The 21,493-nt window shown below is 35.0% G+C and overlaps 1 protein-coding gene across 5 annotated transcripts in view; it reads right to left on the bottom strand.

The window, feature by feature from the left end:
• The window catches only part of LOC111054515 (uncharacterized protein DDB_G0284459-like), a 316,682-nt gene that overhangs the window by 210,239 nt on the left and 84,950 nt on the right, over positions 1-21,493 (bottom strand). The window lies entirely within an intron of this gene.

The raw sequence follows: 21,493 nt of genomic DNA on the forward strand, positions 1-21,493 counted from the left end.
TGCAGTATGACACGAATCCGACACGACATGGGTTACAAATTGAAATTCAGACAACGGCGTTGTTCACACTGCGCCCTCCCTATATGGGCTTCCTGCTAGATGATGGCTTTTCAACTTTTTATTGCAAGCCGACTGCCTATGACAAAAGCAGCGTGAGTGCAGTTGTCACACCAAATGACACATATCCTTTACAAGACAATAATTACGACCGGCTTACAGAATGCAATTCAATTTTCTGCATTCCGCGGTGCAGCGACTGGAAACTGATGCTGTTCAAATAATACTGCATCCAACGAAGCCTAATATGGGAGAATATAATGAATTGGTGTATCAATTTTTAAATTTTGATTTCTAATTATAATGAAGGAATAGCGGTGCATCAGTTGAGGCGGAATTATTTCTGTAAAATACGTTGATAATTTTGAACTGTTTTAAGGTAGGCGCACACAGATCGTCATCGGACGGATGGCACGGATCAGACGATTAGATTTGATGCATTGTCTTCAATTTGAGTGCGCATACCTATACGATGCGGATAGGTATGCGCACTCAAATTGAAAACAATGCATCAAATCTAATCGTCTGATCCGTGCCATCCGTCCGATGACGATCTGTGTGCGCCTACCTTAAATGTTGAGTTTAATTTTGACTCAGAGAGTCAAATTCAATTAAAAATGAAAATGAAAAAAATTCTTTATACAATTATTCAATACATGATGTCCATTTTTCTTTAAATCTGAAGGACTACAGTTTTGATTTCAGTTTTTGTAGTGATTTCTGATCTAATTCTATTCTATTCATAATCTCTCTATTGATCCATTCATGAAATCATCACAAATAGAAACGTGTACTGTATTATCATTCATCCCCTCATCACCTGGGGGCTTGAAATACTTGTGAAGAATTGTCTTTGCAGATGAACAAATAAAAATCTGGTGTAGCGCACTCACACAACTCTCCTTGCCGTTATGAACATTGATCACCTGACGCTAGTGTTCCCGCGCATCTCAAGTCTACTATTCACAGATCAGAGCCAGCTTTTAGGTGAAAATGCTACTGAACAGTAATCGTAGAGATTTTCATGCTCAATCTTTATCACTTGAATTTTGTTCAAATTGTATCTGAAGCCTGATAATTGGGAATCTAAAATCAAACTTTGCATAGATAGGGCGGAGCTCCTTCAATTTTTACAGATAAATGGGACTTGTGGCATAGAGCTTATCAATGATTATTTTAGGTATAAATTTGATCAAAATCGTTGAAGCCGTTTTCGAGAAAATCGCGAAAAACCCTGTTTTTGACAACATTTTTGCCATTTTAGCCGCCATCTTGAATTGCATTTGTTCGAAATTGTTCGTGTTGGATCCTCATAGTGTGAGGACCTTAAGTTCCAAATTTCAAGTCATTCCGTTAATTGGGAGATGAGATATCGTGTACACAGACACACATACACTCATACACACACACACACACACACACACACACACACACACACACACACACACACACACACACACACACACACACACACAGCTTTAGATTTCTATTTTTATTTATATTCAAGAGTAGCCCTAACGGGGAAAAACAATAAATAAATAAATAAAAAAGAAACAATTATTTAATCACAACATGTTTCGGACATTGATGCCATTTTCAAGTCTTGAAAATGGCATCAATGTCCGAAACATGTTGTGATTAAATAATTCAAAAAGGGTACTGAGATTTTTATTTTTATTTTTATTACAACTAGCCCTATACAGAAAAGAGATAAATAAATAAGTATAACACCGTCTCTTCCAGAATCACTTGACACAAGTCAAGGACTTATGAGGGCCACCCTCTTTCCAGCTTTTCAAATGGCAAAACTCAAAAACATTACTGTATTTCAGCTTTTCAAATGGCAAGATCGTAAAATATATTTTATATTCTTGCTATTCACAAACAGTAGTTCCTAATCAGATAAACTAAATCCTTTGGACTAAAGAATGAACCTCATCTCTAACACTATAATGTATAGTGTTATAGTATATTGAAGATGCGCTTTTGTTAAATCCCGAAAGTAGTTACAGTTGCTCAACTTTGAAGAGGCAGAGTGTGAAATGTGATATAATCAAACTCTAATATAACTGGATATGAGAAATAAACGAGGAATATCGTGACATACTCTATTGGGTGCTAGAATCAATTAATTTCATGAAACAGTACTACATACTGTTGGTTATAGGTGTTTTTATCACGATTTCATTACCGGTATATGTGCCACGAGGAGAAAGGAGAGTTATCATCATCATCATCATCATCATCATCATTATTAGCGATATTTTACTCAATGGACTATCAAAACTCCCATGTGCCAATTATTGAAATTGAACATTGCTAATATCTCTGGACTCCCATGTGCTTTGCAACACCTGCAAGTATTAGCAAATACGTTGAGATTAATAGAAATGATAAATTACTATTTGAATAAATTCGTGACATGATTGATTGAGAATAATATTTTATGGATTTGTAGGAATGCTGAGTTCAACTAGTCTGGTATTACTTTAGGGTAAATTACTCTAAGTTTGGTTGAGAAATATGGTGAGTACTAGAGTATCTAGAATTACTAGTTTTCTCTGACAATTATAGATCTATCCCAATAGTTATAATGAATTCCAAATACTTAACAGTCAAAAGTCTAAAAGTATCGATTGTTTAATTCAACTACAGTACCTTCCTACAGTCTACATCCTAAAGTCTGAAAGAATTAATTTTATAATATTCAACTACATTACCTTCGTACATGCTAAATCCTAGTCTGAAATTATTGATTTTTTAATTCAATTACATTACCTTCCTACATTTTATATCTCAGAGTATGAGAGCATTGATTTTTACTTTCCTTGCCCCATAGGTAAGGAAAGTATTGCTTTCCGAAAAAATTAAGGTACCCCAATTTCTAAATTTCTATACGTTTCAAGGTCCCCTGAGTCCAAAAAAGTGGTTTTTGGGTATTGTCGTAATAATATATATATATATATATATATATATATATATATATATATATATATATATATGTGTGTGTGTGTGTGTGTGTGTGTGTGTGTGTGTGTGTGTGTGTGTGTGTGTGTGTGTGTGTGGTGTGTGTGTGTGTGTGTGTGTGTGTGTGTGTGTGTTGTGTGTGTGTGTGTGTGTGTGTGTGTGGTGTGTGTGTGTGTGTGTGTGTGTGTGTGTGTGTGTGTGTGTGTGTGTGTGTTTTTAATCTTGCTATTCACAAACAGTAGTTCCTAATCAGATAAACTAAATCCTTTGGACTAAAGATTGTTTATACAATTATTCAATACATGATGTCAATTTTTCTTTACATCTGAACCCAAGGAGAATGAATGTAGTTTTGATTTCAGTTATTGTAGTGATTTATGATCCATTTATATTCTATACATAATCTCTCTATTGATCCGATCATGAAATCATCACAAACAGAAACAAGTACTGTGTTGTCATTCCTCCCCCCATCACCTGGGGGCTTGAAATACTTGTTTTTGTGCAATATACTTGAAATACTTGAATGTTTTTGAAAATACTTGAAAAAGTGCAATTTTCATATATATGAGTGTATGTGCGTCTGTGTACACGATATCCCATCTCCCAATTAACGGAATAACTTGAAATTTGGAACTCAAGGTCCTTACACTATAAGGATCCGACACAAACAATTTCGATCAAATGCAATTAAAGATGGCGGCTAAAATGGCGAAAATGTTGTCAAAAACATGGTTTTTCGCAATTTTCTCGAAAACGGCTCCAACGATTTTGATCAAATTTATACCTAATATAGTCATTGATAAGCTCTATCAACTACCATAAGTCCCATATCTGTAAAAATTTCAGGAGCTGCGCCCCATTCATGCAAAGTTTGATTTTAGATTCCCAATTATCAGGCTTCAGGTACAGTTTAAACAAAAAATTTCAAGTGGAAAAGATTGAGCTGAAAATCTCTACAAATTAATGTTCAGTAACATTTTCACCTAAAATTGAAAATAAGCTCGAAGTTCGAGAAAATAAGATTATTAAATAGCAAACTGTTGGCAACTGTTGATTCTATTAAATCATTCACTATGAAGAGATAGCAAACTTCGTGTGTCTGCAGCGTTATTTTCCTGTCACCAGCTGGCTTAGATCTTTAAATAGTAGACTAGACTTGAGTTGCGCGGGAACACTAGCGTCAGTTGATCAATTTTCATAACGGCAAGGAAAGTTGTGTGAGTGCGCCACACCAGATTTTTCTATTTAACTACAGAAACTACATACATTCTACTGTGTATTTAATGAAAGAATGATAGCTTCCTATAAGTTACTTGCTATATTTTAGTTATATTATGTAGTACAATTTTCTGCCACAATTAATGATAATTGAAGATTATTGTGACACAAAATAAACTTTTATTTTTCCTATAAAATTCCTATAAGTACATTATCAAAATGATAGGGAGAGGAAAAAAAGTTATCCTTGTGCTATTCCTCTCCCAAATTTAGATAGCACATAGTCCGAAATAGGTTAAGTCTTGTAGTTCTTCAATTCACAAAATTTTCAGTCCTCAAGTATTTTCACAAAAATGGATTTTCAAATTTAGATGCTTCAAAACTAAAATTAGAAGAAATATTTCACATTATTATAACTAAAATAGGAGATATTCACATAATAAAAATATAATTTTGAAGAATTACCGAAAAAGGGTTTTGTCCTAATAAGGGTTTTGTCGTCCGAGTATGTTGACTCAATCACTTATCTGATAATACTTGTTACAAGGTGCTAATACTTAATCAAACTGTATCATACCATGATTACATACCATAATAAAGTATTCTATTCAATATGGATAACTGCCACAATATCACCTTCATAGCTATTCAGAAAAAAGGTTCACATCTTCTGCAACTACTCATTTAAGGGCATTAAGGTACCACGGACTCTGAACGCCTCTAATAAGGTATTCTCTAAATAGACAGATTTAATTCTTTTGCTATCGGACCATACAGTCATCAGCAACGTCAGTAAAATATTCATAACACTTAATTAAAAAGAATGTGTGAAAAACTCCTCAAAAGAATAGAAGGGGTTTGCACGCAGAAGATCAAATAGTGATTCGCTGAACAGAGAGACTGGATAGTTTTTCATTGAAAAATCAATGCATTCAACCACTAAATAACTTCTAAATAGAGGAAATATATAAGGGCCTTAAAGTATCAATAAAATATTCATAACACTTAATTTTAAAAAATGTGTAAAACTCCTTCAAAGAATAGAAGGGGTTTGCACGCAGAACATCAAATAGTGATTTGCTGAGCAAAGAGACTGGATAATTTTTCATTGAAAAATCAATGCATTCAAACACTAAATAACTTCTAAATAGATAAAATATAAGAAGGCCTTAAGGTATGAAGGCCTCTAAAAGCCTCCAATAAGCTATTCTCTAAATGCATTCAAACACTAAATACCTCCTAAATAGAAAAAAGTCATACATCTCAAGGATATTTTGAATATTCCAAGTAGTAGAATACTCAGTGGAATAAAAATAATTATGGAAGAAGCTACGAGGTTGTACTCGTGATAAGAGAGATTCATCCTAATGAAATTCAGCCTAAAGGATGGAACAAAGGCATGCAATATTATGAATGGACGATTTTCCTGCATCCTTGACAGTTCAATGGCTGATAATATGGTGAGATTCATTCCAAACTGACAGCATTCCTTATGAATAACATCAGTACTTCCCATTCAACCAATGCTGACAGTTTGGAGTAATTGCGAGAGCCCGAGGCTAGAGGCACGCATCGTTCTCATAATTAAAGTTGAAAAATCAAGATTTTTGACACCTGATGCCACAAAAATGATAATCACGACCTCGCTTAAAAAATAGAGAACAATTAGAGTGAAATTAATTGCGGTGAAATCGAGAACGAATGATCAAATCAAGACTCCGCCAACCTTCTTTCAACAGTGCTAGATGGAGACAAGGCTACAATCCAGACAACCTCTTCGTAAGTGAGGCAATAGTACAACAAACTGTCAAATATGTTGAAAGTCCCCTTCCCAGAACACAGCATAGAGCATTAACGTGCAGTATAGAGGCTGTTATAAAGGCAGAAACTGTCCCTTTCAAGCGAAGATTCAACTTTAAAAAAGCAAAATGGGACATGTTTGCTCAAGATTTGGACAGAGAGATAATAAAGCTAGAACCAATTCCCAAATCTTATGAAGCTTTTGTGAACATGGTGAAGTGGATATCCAGAAAACACATTCCAAGAGGATGCCAAGTAAACTACATTGCTGGCCTCGACCATGACTCTCTGGTAGCTCTTAATAACTATGGGAAACTGTTTGATGAGGACCCCTTTTCAGATGAGACTATAAACACCGGTGAACAGCTACTGTCTCTCATAGCAGAATCAAGAAGAGAAAGATGGTGCAACCTACTTGAACAGCTAGATATGAAGAGAAACAGCCGCCGAGCCTGGAAGCTACTGAAGAATATAAGCAACGACCCAACCACAAATAAATCGAACATTGGTGATGTCACAGCGAACCAAATTGCTCATCAGCTCCTCTTGAATGGCAAAACTACAGGAAGAAACATGAGAACAAGGATTGAGCGAGAACAGGAAAGTGAAAACCACTCTTTGGACACCCCATTCACAATGCAAGAGCTGCAAGTGGCTATCAAACAGATGAAAGAGCACAAGGCGGCAGGTGTTGATGACTTGAGAACTGAGCAAATAAAACAGTTTGGACCAACAACAAGAACTTGGCTTCTGGACTTCATCAATAACTGTGTCAACACTTTGCAAATTCCAAAAGAGTGGAGGAAAGCACGAGTGATAGCACTCTTGAAGCCTGGGAAAGAGCCAAACAATTGTAAAAACTACAGGCCTGTATCTCTACTTTGCCACCTTTTCAAGTGCATGGAGAGGATGGTATTCAACAGGATCTCTGAAAAAATCGACCAGTCCTTGATTCCCGAGCAGGCTGGTTTCAGGACTGGCAGATCATGCTGTGGGCAAATTCTCAATCTGACACAGCACATAGAGGATGGTTATGAGAGGGGTCAGGTGACAGGAGTTGCATTCATTGATTTAAGTGCAGCTTACGACACCATCAATCATAGAAAGCTGACCCATAAGCTGTATAACCTCACCAAAGATTACAAGCTGACAAGGTTTATTGAATGCACTCTGCAGAATAGAAGATTCTATGTAACGCTGCAGGGAAAGAATAGCCGGTGGAGACAACAGAAAAACGGTTTGGCACAGGGAAGTGTTCTGGCGCCCCTATTATATAACATCTACACAAATGACCAACCAAACAGTCCCAAGGTGAAACGATTCATTTATGCTGACGACACAGCAGTGGCTGTACAAGCAAAAACCTTTGACAAGGTGGAGGAAGAGCTTAGCCAGTACCTTGAAAATCTTGGTGTGTACTACAAACTTAATAACCTCAAGCCCAATCCATCTAAGACTCAGGTGTGCGCTTTCCATCTCAGAAATAAAGAGGCCAAAAGAAAACTTAGAGTAAACTGGATGCAACAAGAACTTGAGCATTGTGAGTGGCCTAAGTACCTTGGTGTCAAGCTGGATCGAACGCTGTCATACAGAGCACACTGTCAAGACACAAAGATGAAGGTGGCTGCTAGAAATAACATAATACGTAAATTGACAGGTACAACATGGGGGGCTAACCCCAGTGTTCTACGTACATCAGCCATTGCACTATGCCTTTCCACTGCAGAATATGCTGCCCCAGTTTGGACAAACTCTGTACATGCCAGACATGTTGATACGGCGGTCAATGAGACTGGGAGAATAATCTCAGGCTGTCTCAAGCCCACACCCATTGGTAAAATTTTCCCAATCATAGGAATAGCTCCACCACCCATTCGCAGAACTGTTGCAGCAGAAGTGGAACGGAAGAAGCAAATCAGCGACCCAAGACACCCTCTGTTTCACCATCAACCAACGGCAACAAGGCTCAAGTCAAGAAGGAGCTTTATCCAGTCAACAGTACCTCTTACCACAACTCCTGAACAACGAAGGTTGGATCTATGGCAGGAGGAACTGCAAAATCCGCTCCTGGAACTGAAAGAAAGTGCTAGCTGTGGTAGTGAACTCTCTTTCACAACTTGGAAGTCTTTAAACCGACTACGCACAGGAGTCACAAGGTGCAAATCGAATCTACTACGCTGGGGTTACATTCAGGACGATGCTGCCTGCGACTGCGGCCTGGAACAAAACTACACTCACCTATTGCAGTGCGAGTTGCTTGACACAAACTGTTCTCACGACGACCTCCTCCAAAGCAACGACAAAGCCCTCCGGGTGGCTAAATTTTGGGAGCGAAATATATAGAAAAATAGAAGACTGGTGATCCTGGACTCGGAAAGTAAAGTAAGTAAGAGTGATAAGAGGAAGAAGGAGAAGAAAAATTCGAGGGACGAGGAATTAGACGAAAGAAAAAATGATGAAAATAATAAAAGGAAGAATAAGAAGAAGAAGAAGAGAAGAAGAAGAAGAAGAGAAGAAGAAGAAGAGAAGAAGAAGAAGAGAAGAAGAAGAAGAGAAGAAGAAGAAGAGAAGAAGAAGAAGAAGAAGAGAAGAAGAAGAAGAAGAAGAGAAGAAGAAGAAGAGAAGAAGAAGAAGAGAAGAAGAAGAAGAAGAGAAGAAGAAGAAGAAGAAGAAGAAGAGAAGAAGAAGAAGAAGAAGAAGAAGAGAAGAAGAAGAAGAGAAGAAGAAGAAGAGAAGAAGAAGAAGAGAAGAAGAAGAAGAGAAGAAGAAGAAGAGAAGAAGAAGAAGAAGAGAAGAAGAAGAAGAAGAAGAAGAAGAAGAGAAGAAGAAGAAGAAGAGAAGAAGAAGAAGAGAAGAAGAAGAAGAAGAGAAGAAGAAGAAGAAGAAGAGAAGAAGAAGAAGAAGAGAAGAAGAAGAAGAAGAAGAAGAAGAAGAAGAAGAAGAAGAAGAGAAGAAGAAGAAGAAGAGAAGAAGAAGAAGAAGAAGAAGAGAAGAAGAAGAAGAAGAAGAAGAAGAAGAGAAGAAGAAGAAGAAGAAGAAGAAGAGAAGAAGAAGAAGAAGAAGAAGAAGAAGAGAAGAAGAAGAAGAAGAAGAAGAAGAAGAAGAAGAAGAAGAAGAAGAGAAGAAGAAGAAGAGAAGAAGAAGAAGAAGAAGAAGAAGAGAAGAAGAAGAAGAAGAAGAAGAAGAAGAAGAAGAGAAGAAGAAGAAGAGAAGAAGAAGAAGAAGAAGAAGAAGAGAAGAAGAAGAAGAAGAAGAGAAGAAGAAGAAGAGAAGAAGAAGAAGAGAAGAAGAAGAAGAAGAAGAAGAAGAAGAAGAGAAGAAGAAGAAGAGAAGAAGAAGAAGAAGAGAAGAAGAAGAAGAAGAAGAAGAAGAAGAAGAGAAGAAGAAGAAGAGAAGAAGAAGAAGAGAAGAAGAAGAAGAAGAAGAAGAAGAAGAAGAAGAAGAAGAAGAAGAGAAGAAGAAGAAGCCCGACAGAAATTCCATCAAGATATAATATGCACTAACAGATCAGCTTCCTTGAGCCGTATTAATTTTGCAAGCAACACCTTGCCAAATTTAGACGTTGAATTTATAATAAAACTTGTGTTTAAATTGTGATACGGCATGCAAATAATGCTCCACTTTTCAAAATAGCCATCTGATTGGATTCAATTTGCATTTTTTCAGCCTAAATAGGATGATGATTGCTAAGAAAACAAGTGGAAGATGAATATCAAGTTGATAAGTGGTGATTAGGCAGTCAGCACATGCCTAAATGGGCTAAAAGGCTAATAATGCTTGATTGATTCCCAAAAATGCTTAATAGTTTTGATTAAGAATGTTGTGAACTCAAACGATGATTAGGTTCATTTACAGATTTTAATAGCATAATTAAACTCTATTTATTTAGCGAGAGGTTAGTTGAAGATTTTTTTTCGAATTAGTTTCTGTATAGCTACGATAATAGTAACTGTTGTTTTGAGGTTTCCAACTATGCTCTCAGTATGGTTCTCTGATTTTCGAACAGCGAAAAATGAAAAGCGTTTTACACCTTTGTGCAAGGAAATCACTGGATAAGCTACCAATCTGAAATATATTCTTTGGTGTCTTGATATTAAGCTTTGATTAATTGCTTGGAAACTTCAGTTAGAGCTAATTATTTCCAAGCAACTTTTATTTGAGAGGCAAAGGCAATTTCAGTAAATTTTTACCCAACCGATTTAGAAATAAAAATTGAGAAATTAAAGCTACATGAGCCACTGAAAACTGGTTATTGCTATGCACCATTTGTTTCCATGAATAACAAATACCAGCATATCAGTGAATCAGTGTCAACCACAAGCTAATCTATTTGAAAATTATATTTTCAGATTCACTAATTTGGTAATGTCTTCATGAACTGGATACCATAAACCTGAATATCCTTTTAAACGAGGACAGTTCAACATGAGGATGGTACAATCAATTTTAAAATAAAATTTAATATGGCATATATATCTACAAGCCACCTCAATATCCACAATTTTTTGTTTTAATTCATGATTATACTGTAGTTATATTTGATTATTTATAACATATTATATTCTTGAAATAGTAGAGTAGTAAAGAGAAATTGAACAGTAACCATCCGAATATGTAATAATACTGAAATATCCACACAAAATATGTAATAATATGTTAATTTATCCTAATCACAAAAGAAAATCTTCTCGGTTGACACAGAAATACAAGTATCCTTCAAGTGATAAGAATTGGAAAAGGTTTGAAATTTTTTCTCTTAGTGAATTTTCCTTTGTATAGTTGAAGAATTTAGGTGAGAGAGATCTCCTATTCAAAATAATTACAGCAAACTATATAACTGGAATAGAGCATAGAAGATTACAACAAGCTTTAGGCCAATGTAATATAAGCATCACAAACTAGTCACATACATGACATATACTACATGACATGACATGTACTTAAGTTTAAATCTTAAGCATATTCACAGGAAATCCAGCGAGGAGCATTAGATTGATCCATCGCATCATAAACGTTGTATTTTTATTCTATTTAAATGTTAAGGTTAGCAAGTCACTGAAATCAATAAAGATTTTGGACCGGATTCAATTCTGGTTTGCAAATTAGGCTTGCATTACAAAATAATAAATAAGTATGCTTACTTATGATGTAAATAGCACATGTAAGAGGTGTCAGTACAGTATTATTACAAAAGCAAGGAACATTTATTCGTTATTGAAATATGCATAAATACTGATAGTTATCAGATAGGATGAGAACGAAATTATCATTACAACACACAGCACCTTCAATTACAAATTACCAATAAATTGACCAAGATAAGCCTAATGTCTAGATGGGTGAAGTTTAATAATATTCTATTCGTACTTTTTGATTAAGTTAAATATGACCTATGAATGACACAAGAGAGTATGCCAATGAAAACAAAAGGAATAAAGAATGCAGTGTCTAAACAACATTCAAGACTGGAATATCTTGACAAGTTGGTTGACAAAAATCACAATATCAAAATATCATATATTATTGACTTAATTCCAGACCATTCAATATAATAATCGAAATATTACGTAAAATGAAAACCAGGTGATCCAAGAATGATGTTTATTCACTTGATACTCAAGTGAAAGAACCAATAAATTTAGAAGAATCTGACTCAACCTTACTGATAAACTGGTACTGTTTTCACCTAACATATCTGACTCTATAATCTTTAATTGCTTCAAAAAGTGGCGAACAATGAATATACTTAATATTTGAATGGTGAACTGTATTTTAGATGGCATATTTTACTTATAAAAGATAGTATATTTTTTGAGAACGAGGAGAATATTTTAAAACAAGCATTTGAACCCACTTGTTGAACACAACTTTTAACGTCTCCTCTTCTACAATTTCAATCAAACCTTGACCGGTCATTTCAATCAAGAAAATTGAGTTCCATCTCAGTGTCCCTCAACATCTCTGGTCTACTTTGGAGATAAAATCCGGATACTTTACGACTTTTGCTGATAACATTGCCGTTGTTTTGGTCAGAGAACTGGGTAAGTATCCCATAAACTGGGACAATTTCTTCTTCAATTTACTGAACTGAACTTTGAAATTGTCTTTGTAAATTAGAGAGACTTGAATCGTCTAATAACAGACGACAAGCTAACATCAGTGCAGTGTGACCGCTTCATCATTTATTGCAGGACTTTGATGAAAATGAACTTGAACAATCAGAAAGTGTTTTGTCCACTTTCTTGTTTCTTCAATAAGGAAACTCCCAACCATCCCGCCATTATAGCTCACATTTCAATTTGATGAAAACAAACAATTTCTTCATTATTTAACTATAATTCTATTATAGAACTGTTATCTTCAATGCTACCAATTCCAATACAATAATACATTGTTTGTTCCAATATGCAATTTAAATTATTTAAATTTGGAAAAAAAGCTGCGATACATTATTTGTGCATTGAAAATTTTCACTTTAACTATTTCTAAATGATATATTACGATTGACTACATTTTATATTATTGTATACCTTATTTTTATATTGACATACTCTATCTGAAAATTTTAAACTAAATCATGAATAAATAAATTATGGTTTGATTGAGATGAAATACTGATGAATCAATTATAGTAAAATTATATTGAGTGACTATAATATTAATTCAACAACTATTAAACTAATACAGATTAATTCTGAAGAGAATATTATTTATAGATTGAATTAATTCTCAAATATGACATTTCCAGGACATTGGAAGGTATTTATTGAATGCTGGAAAGGAACTTACCAACTTATTTTGATTGAGAAGACTAGTTGATGAGTAACTCATACATACCTGGAACAAAAGAGATAAATCATTATATAAAGGGTGCATTAAAGCAAATTTGTTAAATCTATTCAACAAGTCACGAATATTGAAATTCTACGAGTTGTCTCGTAAGTAAAAGACTTATTAAAGAAACTTAAAATAATATTAAATCGAAAAGTGGCAAGAGATTTCTCAAAAATCAACATTAAAATGGAATTATAAGAAGATTTTTCATCACCAATGATACAACCAGCCGTGTTGGTCTAGAGGAGCATACAGATTTACGCGCCGCGAACACGTGCAATTCACTTTTCATCAGCTGATTATATCTGTATTTTTACAGAAACGGTAAGATACAGATATAAAAAGCTTGGCATCAGCTGATTGGGGGTGAATTGCTCATGTTCGCGGCGCGTAAATCTGTACGCACCTTAGTGGTTACAAACTTCGGTCTGCTAGCACCGCCTGGTTCGTGGGTTCGAATCCCGCCAATGGCATGGACGTTTGATCATCTCATCAATTCACCACTGCACTTTCCATAACCCACGCACAAGCGAAAAAACTCATGAGGGCATCATCCACAATAAATGAATAATATATTAAAGAAGATCAAATTTGAACTTTAATACAATACTTGAAAGAATTCATCAAACCCTAATTAAGATTTAAGCCAATCATAAACTATCAAAATACCGAATGCCTATCCGAATACCTCTGTCTTCCGCATTTCAATAACACTCCATCCTACCCAACAATAACACAAGCTCCTTGAGTAATTCTCTAATAATTCCCAGCAATTACAATGAACGAAACACAGCAATTGTAGAGACATCTCGGATTCGTAACGACATTTCAATAACAGCCTCACTCCGGCAGCTTTGATTCCTTCCTCCACAACTCAATTACCTGCATTTGGTTTACATTGTCTTTCACTTTGCATTGAAGAAGACAAGAGTCACTTTCTTCGGGTCCCACAATTGTTGTTCAACTCAACTTCCGACGGAAGAATTGGCTGCTCCACCATCCTCACAAAAAACGAGGAGGATTTTCACTTCCGGACCAGCACTAGACCCTTGTCTGTGAATTCATTCAAACCTGTCAGCATTGAATGAATGGGGAAGCATCAATGTTATCTACAAGGAATGCTGCCACTTCAAAGTAAATCTTAAACTGTCAGCATTGTTTGAATGGGAATCACTGATGTCATTCATAAGGAATGCTGACAGATCAAAGTGAATTCCAGTATATACACTACCCAGTATATAGACAGATGTATAATTCAGGTACTAACTATACTCAACTACTGGATTGTTAAGTTGATAGTTACATTTGGAAAGTTGATGTTTTTCGACAGCTTGCAATCGGAAGCTAGAGTAGTAAGTAATTGGAAACAGGATTAAAATCTGGTTAGAAGACAGCAGAAACTTTCAAGATTTGAGATGAAACTGGTGGATCAATGAAGGAAGTAATTTTGAACTCTGGAATAGTGCAATGAGATATGGAAAATCGAGAAAAGACGTAATAACTAAAAGGGCCGGTTTCCGAGCTCGGGATCTATAAGTTTTGGACTCGCAGAGTCCAGGACTAAAATAAGCTCTCGGGTCTAAATCAAATTTCTGAGTCACGGGTTTATGTTCAAAACTCCGGGGTCTATTAAGTTCTCGACTTATCTAAGTCCAGGACTTTAACGCAGTAAACATGAGGGAAATTCTCAATATTTTGCTGTTGTATTGTTGGCATTAGGCCTTTAGCAAAACAGCTGATTGCAGCGGGATAATCTAAATGCTCTCCAAACTATTTTGTAACAATTATGTTGTGAAATACGTTTCGATTTCTTTGTATGGTGTAGGTCAATAAATTCAAAGCAAAACCTAACCTTTTGAAACATGAATAAAAAATAAACATTTCATTTTACGTTATGCTATTATTTAACATTGATTTTGGAATAAAAATTTTAGTATGCTACGGTACCTATTGAGTTGGAAAACGTATTTGTTTTCAAAAATACAGGAATAATAATTTTTTATTGTTATATTATTATTAATAATATGTTGAATATGGCATTGATTAATAATATTCACATTGGGAGATCAAATTCCAAAGCAATCCGGCTTGTATTATTTTTCTTGAACCTTTTGTAGGTTCTGTCACAGCCGTAAAATGAGGTTAGTTTTTTACGCATAATATTATGAAGAACTTTATTCCAAAATAAACTTGCAAACTGTAAATTATGAATTTAGATGGACTAATTCAAATAATTTAGGTATTCCATGACATTTATTTGGCTATTCATCTACTCCAAAACAATAACTGGATTGTGTTTGCTCGGTTAAGTCTAGAACTTGAATTTAAACCCTACCCCAGTCGCGGGTTTAAAATCAGTTTTAAGCTCTGGACTTAACGATTTTTATAAATCCTTGACTCGGAAAGAGGCGAGAATCTGATTCAAGTCCTGGACTTATAAGCCCTTTACTCAGAAAGCGAAATTATAAACTCCAGGGTCTAACGTGATCTCTAAACTCCAGGGTCTATTTGAGTCCTCGACTACGTTAACGCTCTGACTCGGAAAGCCAATTTTCTGACTCCAAGTTTGAAGCCGGTTTAAGTCTAGAACTTAGCTAAATCCCGAGCTCGGAAACCGGCCCTAATTGTTTGATTATGAAGTTGAATGATTTGAACACAGTAATATGGCAAAATAAAGGCAAATTTATTAACAAAATGTCTTTTGCTGCTCGTCACATTGGGTTAAGACCAATTCGTCGAAGATACGTTATTATTTGGTCAATACTGTTAAATGTTTCATCAATATTAGTTTTCAAAGCTTTTCTGAATAAAACTAACCGATTACAAATCTCACAGGTTTCCCAGTAAAATGTTACAGGTTACTATCACTTGGATGTGTGTAATTTTGGAAGGATGTATTATGTTGAGCTTAAAATGTTGCAAATTTAGAGGTATAAATCGATAACCTTAAATCAAAAACCCACCATTTTCAGCTATACTTTCAGCGTAGCAACAACATTATCGTGACTAAATCGTCAATTTCGGAAAAGCGTGATTGATTATTTCCATGTCCAACCAAAGAAACATGCAGTTCTATTACAACATGAAATGCATCTCTTATCCCCGTAAACGTTCACATGCATTCAGCTCGTGAATAACTGTTTTTAATTGAATAAAGATGATGATACGATTGAAATCAGTATTGGATTTATTGCAATTCCTTTGTAGAACAATAAAAAGGTACACGAACAGTGTTCATTATAATGAATGTAATTAACCTGCGGTTTGAAGAGGGCTTCAATCATATCCTGATTATGATACAGATAGATGAGTTTATCAATAGGTAAAGTATAGCTACATGTATAGTTTGTGAAGAAGGTTGTAGTCCATAATTTGAACAGGTAACAGATATAGGTAGAAGTGCATCAAGTTATAGTGATTGCAATCATGGTTGCCAACATTAACCTAATCGGTTATGATCGATTTGCATAAAAGTAATAACGCCTAGATTAAAGTCACGATGACTAAACTAGATAATGGATTAGACACGTAATATCCTGCAACATGCTAGTATCACCTGCTAGTAGATTTAAATTTGAAAATGTAATTATATGACGTTACAGATCGTGTAAATATTCTTGGAAGAGTCTAGGAACGAATGAAGAGGAGTAGGTGTGATCAGAAAAAACATAAAGAATACAAGAAACAGTTTGAAGAAGGAAGAGAAAGAGGACGATGATGAGTAAAAGAAGGAGAAGGAAGAGAAGAAATGGCGAATGAATGAGCAGAAGAATACACAGCATATATGAAGAATTAAGAGTAGATGCATAAAAGCAGGAGCATAAATGTACTAGGATGAAGAGAATGTTGATGCAGTTTCAAAGTCTCAAAGAATTTTAAGGAATAGAACAAGAAAGAAAGAAGCTAAAGTGGAAGTTCTAAGAGGTTGGAAAAATGTGAGAATACGAAGGTCAAAAGAGAAAAAAGAAGAAGATGAAAACGAAAAAGGGTGAAGGAAGAAGAGTAAGAATATAATTGGAAGATGATGAAGGAACATTATAAATAAGAGAAAAACATGGTGGAGGAAACATGGAATTTCAGATGAGAATTGAGATGAAATTCAATAAAAATTCTGAAAAATGTACTGTGCACCATTAGAAATGAGAGGAATCAAGTATTCGAGAGAGAAGGATTCAAATGAGAGGTATTGGGGATTTTTACTAAGTGAATATTGTAGTCCCTAATAAATAAGTACACCAATTACACTCATTGTTTCGTTTGTGTAAGACACCGCAAATATTTGAGGAAAGAAGTGAATTTAGAGGGGCGCTCATCTTGAATAGGAACACGAATAGGAACACGAGACACGGTTAGAAACGCTTATCTTAACCAAAACAAGCACCCACATAGACTAAGTCCTTGAGTTCATGAGTGGTGGTGAAGTACAAAACTCAACTAATTTCCTATTTCTAATTTGATGTCTAACTGGAACTATAAAGCTTATAAAGCGTGGTGAGAAGCTTAATTCTCCAAAGAATAAACAGTGAACAAACTGTGTCGATGTACCAAACAGTGTTGGTACTTTACTCCCATACAAAATATCTTTCGAGAAAAGATACACAGAAAAAGACACATCACTGTCCAAGCAATCACGTCGCGGTTGAATGAAACGGAATTTTTAATTACAGTCGGCGACTAATTTTAAAAATAAATATGAATGTAATGAAATGAAATTCTAAAATATGTAAATTATAGAGAAACAGCAGATTTTCGACACGAAGAAGAAAGCAGTAGTTGGATGTGTATAAACTTTCTAACTAGTACAGCACGATGTTCCTTGCCAATGAAGAGTGCAGTGGACACTTTCGTTGGCTACAAATGTTTATTGTTGAAGCCATGATTCCTAGCAATATTCCTTATGTAGGGGAAAACATTTGTGTATCTTACTAGTCTAGTTGGAACCTGACATGAATAATATACTAATGTATAATAGTACACTATGTACACAGTATCTATACAACCATGGTTATAATTATATATAGTTACTGTAATATGTAGTCTAAGTGGTGTACTGATAGTAGTATAGTCATAGTAGTCTAGATATATTAGTAGAAATATGTAATTATTGAAAGCAATACAGCTTTAGTGAGGTCCACGTTATAATGGCAATGGATAAAGATAGAACAGCGATGCCGATTCTCTGCATTAATTAATTATATTTCTACACTGTCAAAAACATAATTGGCATCGTTGTGGACCTAGAAAAGGACAGTAACACCGGCTTTGTCGAATGATAGACAAGGATAGCAAAAACCAAAATTAATCAAATACTGTCATTATAACGTGGACCTCACTATATAGCAGTATCTGAGATATGAAGATTACAGAGAAACAGCAATCGTATTTGTAGTGCAGTATAGTAGTGAGTTGTGTATAGCAGGGAGACAAGTTTTTGGAAAAAATGTACTTATCAGAGGTTTGGAACCCTAGAAAATTGTATACAGTGAAGATAATGACCTGCAGAACATGATCTATTAGTAGGTAGTATTAAGTTTCACTACATGGTGTATCAATTGAATGTGAAGTTAATTGAAATGAAATAAAAGACTAATTAGAACTTCTCAGATGTTGGGAAACAACCCAAACCCAAACTACTAAGTTGATACATTTCAACAATACAGGAACTTTTGTTGTACTTTGGTAGGTAACTGTTGTAGTAAAGTATATAGTGTACATTCAGTGTAGTTTCTATAGTATATATGTGTATGAGAAGACTGCATTCTCAAGAGTTCTAGAACCGAGTACCACAGAAACATTGATTATTTTGCTCCATCTATTGGGCCCATTATAAAACTCAAAGACCTTGAAGAGATATAGACCCACAATTCCTATGCCTTCTCAATGATAGCTCTTACTTGAAATTGAAGGCCGCCATTGGGGTATTTTAGCACGAGATATTATATATTATTTATTTGTGATACTATAAATCACAAAGGCATTGGTGGCATTGGTATGTAATAATCTTATAGGTTGCCCCCTCAATGGCGGATTTCAATTCCAAGTACGACACTAGCGCTGCATGTGAGTCTGAGCATCTTTAAGGTCTTTGATGGAACTAATCAAATTTCATAATCATACTACGATAATTTACTACCACATTGATCATAGTCATATAGTTCAAAAGAGTGTTCTGGTCCAATGTCGAAGGACAAACATTACAAATAATAAACATTACAAATCCACTTAGATTGAGTTTGCTGCCTTATTAATCAGACTCATTAAATCAAGCACTGATGTACCTTTTGAATTCTCAGGAACCCCGATAAGATTGAGAAAAGACAATTCACTACTCTTCAAATCTAGTTACTAACAAGTCGAATAACTACTAAACTCCAGTTATACTGTAATTCTTATTACTCTACTAACTAAAGAGATTCTAATGAAAATCTGCAGCTTACATTCACAGTGGAGAAGAAAAATAAAAAGAATTCGCACGCACAACTCATCATAACCAGGTTGAATGCTATTAAGACCGTTAGTGAGAGCCCGTTATGAGCGTTGGAGACTCGAGGTGTAAGCTATAGTAGGCAGGTTGAAGGCAGCTAAGCTAGGAAAGCATCCATTGATGATAGGATGAAGACTGTTAAAATGTTATAAGGCCATAGAGAGGCCAAAGTAACTATCAAACTACACAAACTATTTGTATGGGGAAGGTAACTGAAGTTCTCAGACCAAGATCAATTATTACAATAATTTTCAGAGATCTGGATTATTTGTATACTTCATTGGAAGGAGGTATCTTTCTTTCAATGCAGACTTCACTATCAGCGACATCACTAGAATTAAGGTGGGCAATGAAAATAGTCAATAGTAGAGTAAATTTTGAATTGTGGGTAGTAATATAAATTTTCGGCTCTAAATTTATTAAATAAAAATACTAAGAAATTGTCAAAAACCACAGATTTATTGATACTTAGAAAGACCGGTTTCGTTTGTTACACCATTGTCAATCTCTGATAAACCGCGAGTAACAATAAATCTGCGGTTTTTGACAATTTCTTAGTATTTTTATTTAATATTAATAATTACCACAATATCAACTACAACTGCAATTTCTCAACTACACAAAAAGTCCAAATTTAATATTTTCTAAATTTGGCTTAGTGGTTTTGTGTTTTGCTTCGGTTTTGTATATGTTTGGACTTTTTAACATAAAAAAAATGTATTTCGAAGTGAAAAGTGTTAATTTAAAGTATTGTGCTTACTATAACCTTAGTGTCCGGTTTCCCATTAGAGAACTTCGGACTATATATGGCGAGTGGAACTACCCTTGGGCCTCCCCACCATTGAAAGCCATACGATAATAATAACAATTAGTTTGTATAATTGAATGCATTCTTTGTGAGTAAGTGAATAATTGTGATTGATTGTTCTATATCTATAGTATCTAGGATATTCATTATTCAGTTTCAAGATATAAGAACGAAAAATTAATACTCAGACCAAGTGGGTAGTTTTAATACGATTAACAAAAACTCTTTATTGATATGGACTGCTCCACGAAGATGAACTTTTGGGAAAATGACTTGAACTATTTTGAAAACAAATAACCATAAGAGAAACTAGAATATTATTACGAGACAATTTGATCAATGTATCATGAATGTTATGTGAAAATATGGAGGAAAAACAGTAGGAAGTAACAGCTTTTACAGAGGAAAAATATACCAGAAAAGAAGAGAGAGAAGACTGAATGATTACACAAATTGGAAGAAGAAAACAGTAACAGGAGAGGATGAAAGCTGGGAGATTCTACAATTGAGCATTCAAGACTTTTAGTTAGACACATTTCATTTGATTATGATGCTAATGAGATAAATATGAAAAAAACGACAAAAAGCATTAAAAATATATTTGAAAATTAGGGAGGAAACCATACATAAAGTGAATTGTATTGTTGCTCAAATTCAGAACGGCCTTGATGGAAAATAGAATAAAAACATCAAACAATTAAACCGATCATAAAACATTGTACACAAAAGACTACACACAACAACCCATATTCTAACCAAGGATGACCCTGACTTCATTGGCTCACCCCAAACAATAAAATCCCAAGAAGAAACGGATGTACAATTACAATATTTTACCCGGTTTTTATAGGCAAAGTGCAAACTTGGTAATGTTGCTCTAATGGTGCAGCCATAACTATTCCTGACCTGGCCTATAAACTTAATTTGAGTGGATTAAAGGTCAGCATTCTTCAATATTGCAGGCATCATCAAATGGTAGGCCAGCACTACAACAGTACTTTACTGTCTATAAAGTATGCCTGGACTTCAGTGAATAAGTACTCTAGGCTGCTAGATCAACCTGTTCCAATATTCCCACCTGTTCAGTCATTAAAGGTTGCCTTCCTCTCCTCTTTGTCCTTTTCACTCCTTCTTCCCCTTTTCATCCATCGCCCTCCCACCTAATCTTTATCTCTGATTGCGTCATTTAATCTGCTCGCTGTACTGTTAAGATCGAGGAATGCAAATGGCTGGCCTTAGAGAGAATGGAGTAAAAGTACAAGTACCGGTAACCTACTAAGTTATGCTTTTATTGGCCCTTCTTACATCAGGTTGATGATTCA

The sequence above is a fragment of the Nilaparvata lugens genome, chromosome 7 (assembly GCF_014356525.2).
Source record: "Nilaparvata lugens isolate BPH chromosome 7, ASM1435652v1, whole genome shotgun sequence".
Classification (NCBI taxonomy): domain Eukaryota; kingdom Metazoa; phylum Arthropoda; class Insecta; order Hemiptera; family Delphacidae; genus Nilaparvata; species Nilaparvata lugens.